We start from the raw sequence: 12,702 nt of genomic DNA on the forward strand, positions 1-12,702 counted from the left end.
TCCTTCAAATTATGAATTATTGAACCTGCACATATAAATAATAATGCCTTAAATAAAGCATGAGCCAATAAATGAAAAAATGCAAGCTTTGGATAACCCATAGCCAAAATTCTTATTATTAAACCAAGTTGTCTTAAAGTAGAAAGAGCAATAATCTTCTTCAAATCAAATTCAAAATTAGCGCCCAATCCAGCCATAAATATAGTTATACAACCAATTAAAAGTAAAAATCAACCACAATTATAAGTATCTAATATTGGTCTAAAACGAATTAATAAATAAACACCAGCAGTAACAAGAGTAGAAGAATGAACTAAAGCAGAAACAGGAGTAGGAGCTGCTATAGCAGCAGGAAGTCATGAAGAGAAAGGAATCTGAGCTCTCTTAGTTATAGCTGCTAAAACAATTAATATAGTAATGAGCTTTATTTCAAAAGAATTAGAAATAAAATCATAATAATAAATATAATTTCAACCACCAAAATATAACATTCATGCAATAGAAATTAAAATAGCAACATCACCAATACGATTAGAAAGTGCAGTTAATATACCAGCACTATAAGATTTTACATTTTGATAATAAATAACTAAACAATAAGAAACTAAACCTAAACCATCTCAATCTAATAAAATTCTAATTAAATTAGGACTAATAATTAAAACACCTATAGAAAGAATAAATATTAAAACAATAATAATAAAACGATTTATATTCTTTTCACCAGATATATAATCCTCTCTTTAATAAATAATCAAAGAAGAAATATATATAACAAAAGAGATAAAAATAAGAGATATTCAATCCAAAATTAAAGTTATAACAACTATAGAACCATTTAAATTGAAAAGCTCTCACTCAACAAAAACTCTATAATCAATTATTAAATAATAAATACCTTAAATAAAAATTATAGTTCTCGAAAAAAACAAAGGAAAAAAACTCAAAGAACAAATAGAAAATAAATTCACGGCCTAAGATGAAAAACTTCATATCATTGATTCCACAAAACAATATCAAGATATAATTCTATTTAATAATCTAATTTCACCTACCAAATTTAAAGAAGGAGGAGCAGCCATATTTGATGATCTTAAAAGAAATCATCATAAAGCCATTCTTGGCATCAAATTAATTATACCCTTGTTAATTAATAATCTTCGTCTACCTAAACGTTCATAAATAATATTAGCTAAACAAAATAAACCAGAAGAACATAAACCATGACCAACCATTAGAGAAAGAGAACCAACACAACCTCATCAATTCGTAGTCATCAATCCACCAATAACCATTCTTATATGAGCAACAGAAGAATATGCAATTAAAGACTTTAAATCAACCTGACGAAAACAAATAAATCTTACAATAACACCCCCAGATAAACCCAAAGATAATCAAAAATAATTAAACTATAAACCCAAATACGAAATAAGCTTTATAACACGAAAAATACCATAACCACCTAACTTTAATAAAACACCAGCAAGAATCATTCTACCTGAAATAGGGGCCTCTACATGAGCCTTAGGAAGTCATAAATGAACCAAAAACATAGGTATCTTAACTAAAAAAGCCAATATTAGAAATACATAAAACATAAAATAATAAGAACCAAAATCAACTAATAAAGGAAAATATAAAGTATTAGAAAAATCATAAACCTCAAATAAAACTAATAATAAAGGTAATCTAGCAACCATAGTATAAAAAATTAAATAAACACCAGCCTGCAAACGCTCAGGTTGATAACCCCAACCAAAAATTAAAAGTAAAGTAGGAACTAATCTAGCCTCAAAAAAAAATATAAAAAGAAGACTTAATCTAGCAAATGAACAGTAAAGCATAATTATTAAAATCAAAAAAATTAGAATGATATGAACTTAAATAAACTGAACCTCTAGCAGTGATTATTAAAGAACAAATCCAAAAACTAAGCAAAATTAAACTAAAAGAAAAATAATCAATACCAAAATAATATCTAATTATATTCAAATCAGCATATGAATAAACACAAATTATAAACACAAAACTCGACAGAAACATTAAATAATGAACCAACCATCAACAATTATTTAATAAACAAAGAGGGATCAAAAAAATAGTTATAAATAAATACTTTAACATAAAGATAAACCAAAAGAATTAAAAAAATCATTACCATGAGAACGAATTATTGAAACTAAAATAGAAAGACCTAAAGCACCCTCACAAACAGAAAAAACTAAAAAAATAACAGGAAAAAAATAATCATAATCAAACTCAATAAGAAAAACAATAACTAATATAAATAAAGAAAGAACAATATATTCTAATCTCAAAAGAACCATTAATAAATGTTTACGTTTAGAAGAAAAAACATAAACACCAGCAAAATAAATCAATAAAGAAGTAAAAATAGAGAATATAAACATTAGTTTCAATGGTTTAAAAAAAACGCCGGTCTTGTAAACCGGAAATAAGTCCAGCCCCCACTTTTAAAACTTCAGAGGTGGAAAAGCTTCCATCATCGGTCCCCAAAACCGATATTTTAAATAAACTAACCCCTGAAATGATCAAAATAATAATTATATCATTATCAAATGTAATAAATATTAATTTTATTAAATGAAGACACCCAATATCAATAATGCTTTTTATTATCCTTCAAACCTTCCTAGTTGGATTAATAACAGGAACAATAATAGAAAGATATTGATTATCATATATTTTATTTTTAACATTTCTTGGTGGTATACTAGTATTATTTATTTACATTACAAGAATTGCATCAAACGAAATATTTCAGCCTAAATCAATTACTATAATTATTACATTAATAATGTGAGTATTTATCATATCAATATTAATTATTCTAGATATATCTATATTTATAGACTTTTTCAAAAACACTGAAACTATAAATATTGATAATTCAATCAATTATCAAGAAATAACAATATCTTTAGAAAAATTATATAACAGACCAACATTCATTATTACAATAATAATAATAATTTATTTATTTTTAGCACTACTAGCAGTTGTTAAAATCACTAATATTAATCAGGGACCTATTCGTAAAATAAGATAATTACTAATGAATAAACCCTTATGATTAAGACATCCTTTAATGAAAATTATTAATAACTCTTTAATTGACTTACCTGCCTCAACAAATATTTCATTTTGATTAAATTTTGGATCCCTATTAGGGTTATGTTTGGTACTATTTTTAGCTATACATTATACATCAAATATTGAAATAGCATTCAGTAGTGTTGTACACATCTGCCGAGACGTAAATAATGGTTGAATTATCCGAACCTTACATGCAAATGGAGCATCTATATTTTTTATTTGTATTTACTTACATGTAGGACAGGGAATTTACTACGGATCTTATATATATATACATACCTGAATAATTGGTACAGTGATTTTATTGGTAAACGACCTGTTGAAGAACCTTATATTATAACAGGTCAAATCTTAACAATTATCTACTTTACATATTTCTAAATTAATGTACATGTCACAAACGCATGAGATAAATTAATTAAGGAATAAAGTTAATTAGCTTAGGAAAAGCATATGTTTTGAAAACATAAAATTAGAAGTTTAACTCTTCTATTAACTTTTCTCAAAAAATTTCACTAAACAAATGAGATAAATAAAATCTTTAAACCAACAAAGAAAATAAAAAAATTCAAAGATAAAGGTAAAAAACTTTTTCAAGCTAAGTACATTAATTTATGATAACGAAACCTTGGTAATGTTCCACGAACCCAAATAAAACCAAAAGATATAATAGCAAGCTTAATAAAAAATATAAAAGAATAAAAATCACCACCTAAAAAAATTAAAGCCAATAATATTCTTATGAAGACAATTCTAGTATATTCAGCTAAAAAAATTAAAGTAAAACCACCCGCACCATACTCAATATTAAATCCTGAAACTAACTCAGATTCCCCTTCAGCAAAATCATAAGGAGTACGATTAGTTTCAGCTAAACGAGAAGCAAAACAAGCTAAAGCTAAAGGAAAAGAAATAATAATAAATCAACAATAAAGCTGATAGTTTATAAAATCAAACATATTAAAACTACCAATTAAAATAATTAAAGACCATAAAATTGAAGCTAAACTAACTTCATAAGAAATTGTTTGAGCAACAGAACGAAGTGAACCTAATAATGAATAATTTGAATTAGAAGATCAACCAGCAATTATAACAGTATAAACACCTAATCTAGTACAACATAAAAAAAATAAAAATCCATAAGAAAAAGAACATATATAAGTTAAATAAGGAAAAATTACTCAAACGGCTAAAGAAATCATTAAATTAAAAACAGGGGAAAAATAATAAAGTAGGTAATTAGATATAATAGGAATTGGCTGCTCCTTACAAATTCACTTAATAGCATCTCTAAATGGCTGAGGAATTCCAACAAAACCTACCTTATTTGGACCATTTCGAATCTGAATATAACATAAACATTACGCTCTAATAAAGTTAAAAAGGCAACACTAATTAAAACACAAATAACCAATAAAAGAAAGTTCAAAATAAATATAAATAAATCATAAAGTATCAATACTATTTGTAGAAAAAATCTACATAAATGAATTCTAAATTCAACACATTAATCTGTCAAAATAGTAAATAAATTAATATTAATCAATATTACAAAAAATATTTTAACCATATGGTCCTTTCGTACTAATATGGATTAATAATCTTAGGATAGAAACCGACCTGGCTCACGCCGGTCCGAACTCAGATCATGTAAGAATTTAAAGGTCGAACAGACCTAATCATTGGGCTCCTGCACTCAAAATTTTTCTTAATCCAACATCGAGGTCGCAATCTGCTTTGTCGATATGAGCTCTCAAAAACAATTACGCTGTTATCCCTAAGGTAACTTAATCTTATGATCATAAATTATGGATCAAAATAACAAACATAAATAAATGATATAATAATGAAGAGTTTATCTATTCTTCATGTCACCCCAACAAAACATCATCATTAAATATAGAAAGACAAACAAAAAACTATATAAAAGTAAAATGTCAAGCTCTATAGGGTCTTCTCGTCCTAAAGAAGAATTTAAGCCTTTTGACTCAAAAGTTAAATTCAAAAATTTATTAAGAGACAGTTGATTTCTCGTCAAGCCATTCATTCCAGCCACTAATTAAGAGACTAATGATTATGCTACATTTGCACGGTCAAAATACCGCGGCTCTTTAAAAATACGCTCAGTGAGCAGGCCAGACCTCAAAGTATAAACAAGAGGACATGTTTTTAATAAACAGGCGGAAATCAATTTTGCCTAGTTCCTCATAATAAGTTCACAAGGTAAAAATTTCATACAAATAAATATACTAATTGTATCATTATTACAAAAATTTTAAAATTAAATTAATAATCTTAATAAAAAACCTAAAATATTTATAAAATCAAAATAAAAAATAATGAACTGAAACGTAATCTTAAAGATAGCTGGTTTAAAGCTTACTATTATATTTCTATAAAATAAATTATAGGTTATTAACTTCAAAGCTTATCCCTTAAAGAATAAATAAGTTAATATTTTTACTTAAAAAAATTAAATAAAAACAAATAACTTTAAAAAATTAAATTTTTTCTTAAGAAACTAGATATCTTGGGAAACGATTAACATCTCATTTCTATAAATAATTTAATAATAATTATGATACATTAACTATAAATTACTATTACCAATACACTATAATTTAAAAAATCAATTCTATAAAATATACTAAGACAAAAATACAATAAAATTATTTATATTAAATAATTAAATAAACAAAAAATAAATATAATAAAATAAATAATCAAGATATCCTGATTTGCACAGAAAAATTTTCAGTGTAAATGAAACACTTTACTAATAAGTTATATCTTGAAACTCTTCCTAGATACACTTTCCAGTACATCTACTATGTTACCACTTATCTCATCTAAATTGAAGCTACTTTAAAATAGAATAGAATAATCAATAATGAGAGCGACGGGCGATGTGTACACATCACAGAGCAAATATCAGTTAAATTAAAAAAATTAAATTACTATCAAATCCACCTTCATTAACAGTATTTCACTATCAAATCCGTTATAAACAAAAATCTATTGTAACCCACCTCCTCTTAACTATAAGCTGCACCTTGACCTGAAATATTTTATAATTATAAACCACCCATTCCACTTAGTAGACTATAGACCTTGACCATTAACAGGAGCAATTGGAGCAATAGTCCTAGTATCAGGACTAGCAAAATGATTCCACCTATTTAATATTAACTTATTTATAATTGGATTTGGAATTACCCTACTAACCATAATTCAATGATGATGAGATGTAGTACGAGAAGGAACATATCAAGGATTACATACAGGATTTGTATCAATTGGATTACGATGAGGAATAATTTTATTTATTGCATCAGAGGTATTATTTTTCGTTTCTTTTTTTTGAGCATTCTTTAGAAGAAGATTAGCACCAATAATTGAACTAGGAATACTATGACCTCCAATAGGAATTCAACCCTTTAACCCTATACAAATTCCATTACTTAATACAGCTATTCTTTTAGCATCAGGAGTAACAGTAACATGAGCACATCATAGTTTAATGGAATCTAATCATACTCAAGCACTACAAGGATTATTCTTCACAGTGTTATTAGGACTATACTTTACAATACTCCAAGCATATGAATATTGAGAAACACCTTTTACCATTGCAGATGCAGTTTATGGGTCAACATTCTTTGTTGCAACAGGATTCCATGGTTTACACGTAATTATTGGGACAATCTTTTTATCAACATGTCTACTTCGACACTCAATAAATCAATTCTCACCAAGACACCACTTTGGATTTGAAGCAGCAGCATGATACTGACACTTCGTAGACGTAGTATGATTATTCTTATATATCTCTATTTATTGATGAGGTAGATAATTGTTTTTCCAGTATAAATAGTACATTTGACTTCCAATCAGAAAGCTTGATATAAATCAAGAAAAACAATTCTAATTCTATCCACAAGAGTTTTCATTAGATTTATTATTCCAATAATTGTTATAATCCTGGCAACAACACTATCAAAAAAATTAATTAATGATCGAGAAAAAAGATCACCATTTGTATGTGGGTTTGATCCAAAAAGATCAGCACGAATACCATTCTCACTACGATTCTTCCTAATCGCAGTAATCTTTTTAATTTTTGATGTAGAAATTGCACTAATTCTACCAATTGTAATTATTTTTAAAACATCAGACATTATAATCTGAACAGTATCAACAATATTTTTTATTCTAGTTCTACTAGGTGGACTATACCATGAATGAAATCAAGGAGCATTACATTGAGCAGAATAAAGGGTTGTAGTTAAACATAACATTTGGGTTGCATTCAAAAAGTATTGATAATATCAATCAACCTTAAATAGAATAAGAAGCGAAATATTGCAGTCAGTTTCGACCTGGAAGATTGGTATATACTACCCTTATTCTTATTAATTGAAGCCAAAAAGAGGCGTATTACTGTTAATAATATAATTGAACTATAATAGTTCCAATTAAGGAAATGTAAAGCCAATATGAAAGCTGCTAACTTTTTATATTAGCGGTTAAACTCCGTTAACATTTCTAAAATTTATATAGTTTAAATAAAACATTACATTTTCACTGTAAAAATAATATATCTATATTTATAAATACCTAAAAGTAAAAATACTTCCTTAACATCTTCAGTGTCACGCTCTAATTATAAGCTATTTAAGTAAACGAAAAATAATATTACCAAAATAAATATTCAAAAAATAAAAGGTAAAAGATAAATCTTGAAATTAGAATCATATCAACCTTGAATATAACCAATTAAATAAATAAATAATCTATATAAACCTTGACCACCAAGTAATTCACCCCAACCATAATCAAATGACTTAGATGAATAATAACCTAATTTTAAAGGAATATATCTAATAAACTTAGTTGAAAGAAAAGGTATAAATCATATAGTACCAGCAAATCTGACAAAAGAAAGTAAACTTAAAGAAAATAAATTATGAGAAAAATCAAAATTAGGAATAAGATAACCTAAATAAGCACCTAAAATAACAACTGTAATAGTTAAAAACTTTAAATAATAAGGTAAAGCAATCACATGAGGAATAGGAAAAATTAATCAAGATAAAAGACTACCACCAAAAACAGCAACAAACAATAGACCAATTATTCCAAATGAAATATAATAACCCTTATCATCAAAAGAAAATCTAGAATAAAAATTATTATCACCAGATATTGAATAATAAAACAAACGAAAAGAATAAGAAGCAGTTAAACCAGTAGAAAAAAAATAAAGAAAAAAAATTTAACAATTAATTCATCTTAAACAAACCATCTCAAGAATTAAATCCTTTGAATAAAATCCCGCTAAAAATGGTATTCCACACAAAGATAAACTAGAAACATTAAAACAAACTGAAGTTAAAGGTATGAAATTAACAATTGATCCTATAAAACGAATATCCTGAGAATCCTTCAAATTATGAATTATTGAACCTGCACATATAAATAATAATGCCTTAAATAAAGCATGAGCCAATAAATGAAAAAATGCAAGCTTTGGATAACCCATAGCCAAAATTCTTATTATTAAACCAAGTTGTCTTAAAGTAGAAAGAGCAATAATCTTCTTCAAATCAAATTCAAAATTAGCGCCCAATCCAGCCATAAATATAGTTATACAACCAATTAAAAGTAAAAATCAACCAAAATTATAAGTATCTAATATTGGTCTAAAACGAATTAATAAATAAACACCAGCAGTAACAAGAGTAGAAGAATGAACTAAAGCAGAAACAGGAGTAGGAGCTGCTATAGCAGCAGGAAGTCATGAAGAGAAAGGAATCTGAGCTCTCTTAGTTATAGCTGCTAAAACAATTAATATAGTAATGAGCTTTATTTCAAAAGAATTAGAAATAAAATCATAATAATAAATATAATTTCAACCACCAAAATATAACATTCATGCAATAAAAATTAAAATAGCAACATCACCAATACGATTAGAAAGTGCAGTTAATTTACCAGCACTATAAGATTTTACATTTTGATAGTACATAACTAAACAATAAGAAACTAAACCTAAACCATCTCAACCTAATAAAATTCTAATTAAATTAGGACTAATAATTAAAACACCTATAGAAAGACTAATATTAAAACAATAATAATAAAACGATTTATATTCTTTTCACCAGATATATAATCCTCTCTTTAATAAATAACCAAAGAAGAAATATATATAACAAAAGAGATAAAAATAAGAGATATTCAATCCAAAAATAAAGTTATAACAACTATAGAACCATTTAAATTGAAAAGCTCTCACTCAACAAAAACTCTATAATCAATTATTAAATAATAAATACCTAAAATAAAAATTATAGTTCTCGAAAAAAACAAAGAAAAAAACTCAAAGAACAAATAGAAAATAAATTCACGGCCTAAGATGAAAAACTTCATATCATTGATTCCACAAAACAATATTTTCAATTAAAATACTTAAGCAAACTAAACAAAGAAATATTCACCCTTTAAACAGAGAATATTTAAAGGCAATCAATGTAAAAGTAAAAGATGATATTCACGAAAATAACCAAGAGAACAAGTATAAACACCAGAATAATAATTTCCATGCTTAGAATAAGAATATATATACAAAGTATAAACAGCTCTATAAAAAGATAAAAAAATCAAAGCAAAGAATCTAAAAGAAGATCAAGATATAATTCTATTTAATAATCTAATTTCACCTACCAAATTTAAAGAAGGAGGAGCAGCCATATTTGATGATCTTAAAAGAAATCATCATAAAGCCATTCTTGGCATCAAATTAATTATACCCTTGTTAATTAATAATCTTCGTCTACCTAAACGTTCATAAATAATATTAGATAAACAAAATAAACCAGAACAACATAAACCATGACCAACCATTAGAGAAAGAGAACCTACACAACCTCATCAATTCATAGTCATCAATCCACCAATAACCATTCTTATATGAGCAACAGAAGAATATGCAATTAAAGACTTTAAATCAACCTGACGAAAACAAATAAATCTTACAATAACACCCCCAGATAAACCCAAAGATAATCAAAAATAATTAAACTTTAAACCCAAATAAGAAATAACCTTTATAACACGAAAAATACCATAACCACCTAACTTTAATAAAACACCAGCAAGAATCATTCTACCTGAAATAGGGGCCTCTACATGAGCCTTAGGAAGTCATAAATGAACCAAAAACATAGGTATCTTAACTAAAAAAGCCAATATTATAAATACATAAAACATAAAATAATAAGAACCAAAATCAACTAATAAAGGAAAATATAAAGTATTAGAAAAATCATAAACCTCAAATAAAACTAATAATAAAGGTAATCTAGCAACCAAAGTATAAAAAATTAAATAAACACCACCCTGCAAACGCTCAGGTTGATAACCCCAACCCAAAATTAAAAGTAAAGTAGGAACTAATCTAGCCTCAAAAAAATATAAAAAGAAGACTTAATCTAGCAAATGAACAGTAAAGCATAATTATTAAAATCAAAAAAATTAGAATGATATGAACTTAAATAAACTGAACCTCTAGCAGTGATTATTAAAGAACAAATCCAAAAACTAAGCAAAATTAAACTAAAAGAAAAATAATCAATACCAAAATAATATCTAATTATATTCAAATCAGCATATGAATCAACACAAATTATAAACACAAAACTCGACAGAAACATTAAAGAATGAACCAACCATCAACAATTATTTAATAAACAAAGACGGATAAAAAAAATAGTTATAAATAAATACTTTAACATAAAGATAAACCAAAAGAATTAAAAAAATCATTACCATGAGAACGAATTATTGAAACTAAAATAGAAAGACCTAAAGCACCCTCACAAACAGAAAAAACTAAAAAAATAACAGGAAAAAATAATCATAATCAAACTCAATAAGAAAAACAATAACTAATATAAATAAAGAAAGAACAATATATTCTAATCTCAAAAGAACCATTAATAAATGTTTACGTTTAGAACAAAAAACATAAACACCAGCAAAATAAATCAATAAAGAAGTAAAAATAGAGAATATAAACATTAGTTTTAATAGTTTAAAAAAAACGCCGGTCTTGTAAACCGGAAATAAGTCCAGCCCCCACTTTTAAAACTTCAGAGGTGGAAAAGCTTCCATCATCGGTCCCGGAAACCGATATTTTAAATAAACTAACCACTGAAATGATCAAAATAATAATTATATCATTATCAAATGTAATAAATATTAATTTTATTAAATTAAGACACCCAATATCAATAATGCTTTTTATTATCCTTCAAACCTTCCTAGTTGGATTAATAACAGGAACAATAATAGAAAGATATTGATTATCATATATTTTATTTTTAACATTTCTTGGTGGTATACTAGTATTATTTATTTACATTACAAGAATTGCATCAAACGAAATATTTCAGCCTACATCAATTACTATAATTATTACATTAATAATGTGAGTATTTATCATATCAATATTAATTATTCTAGATATATCTATATTTATAGACTTTTTCAAAAACACCAAAACTATAATTATTGATAATTTAATCTATTATCAAGAAATAACAATATCGTTAGAAAAATTATATAACAGACCAACATTCATTATTACAATAATAATAATAATTTATTTATTTTTAGCACTACTAGCAGTTGTTAAAATCACTAATATTAATCAGGGACCTATTCGTAAAATAAGATAATTACTAATGAATAAACCCTTACGATTAAGACATCCTTTAATGAAAATTATTAATAACTCTATAATTGACTTACCTGCCTCAACAAATATTTCATTTTGATTAAATTTTGGATCCCTATTAGGGTTATGTTTGGTAATTCAAATCGTAACTGGACTATTTTTAGCTATACATTATACATCAAATATTGAAATAGCATTCAGTAGTGTAGTACACATCTGTCGAGACGTAAATAATGGTTGAATTATCCGAACCTTACATGCAAATGGAGCATCTATATTTTTTATTTGTATTTACTTACATGTAGGACAGGGAATTTACTACGGATATTATATATATGTACATACCTGAATAATTGGTACAGTGATTTTATTGGTAAACGACCTGTTGAAGAACCTTATATTATAACAGGTCAAATCTTAACAATTATCTACTTTACATATTTCTAAATTAATGTACATGTCGCAAACGCATGAGATAAATTAATTAAGGAATAAAGTTAATTAGCTTAGGAAAAGCATATGTTTTGAAAACATAAAATTAGAAGTTTAACTCTTCTATTAACTTTTCTCAAAAAATATCACTAAACAAATGAGATAAATAAAATCTTTAAACCAACAAAGAAAATAAAAAAATTCAAAGATAAAGGTAAAAAACTTTTTCAAGCTAAGTAGGTTAATTTATGATAACGAAACCCTGGTAATGTTCCACAAACCCAAATAAAACCAAAAGATATAATAGCAAGCTTAATAAAAAATATAAAAGAATAAAAATCACCACCTAAAAAAATTAAAGCCAATAATATTCTTATGAAGACAATTCTAGTATATTCAGCTAAAAA

General features: G+C 25.9%; 2 long non-coding RNA genes across 3 annotated transcripts in view; both read left to right on the forward strand.

Moving 5' to 3' along the window:
* LOC126293173 (uncharacterized) overlaps window positions 1-12,702 on the forward strand; it is a 61,373-nt gene that overhangs the window by 18,205 nt on the left and 30,466 nt on the right. The gene's annotated exons all lie outside the window — the stretch shown is intronic.
* The window catches only part of LOC126293170 (uncharacterized), a 31,191-nt gene that overhangs the window by 10,053 nt on the left and 8,436 nt on the right, over window positions 1-12,702 (forward strand). The window contains exon 2 of one of the 2 annotated variants that reach the window (XR_007552245.1): window positions 5,347-5,534. The exons of the other annotated variant lie outside the window; for it this stretch is intronic. This is a non-coding gene — a long non-coding RNA (uncharacterized LOC126293170). The remainder of the gene's footprint in view (window positions 1-5,346; window positions 5,535-12,702) is intronic. 2 annotated transcript variants of the gene reach the window in all.

This window comes from Schistocerca gregaria, chromosome 10 (genome assembly GCF_023897955.1).
Source record: "Schistocerca gregaria isolate iqSchGreg1 chromosome 10, iqSchGreg1.2, whole genome shotgun sequence".
Classification (NCBI taxonomy): domain Eukaryota; kingdom Metazoa; phylum Arthropoda; class Insecta; order Orthoptera; family Acrididae; genus Schistocerca; species Schistocerca gregaria.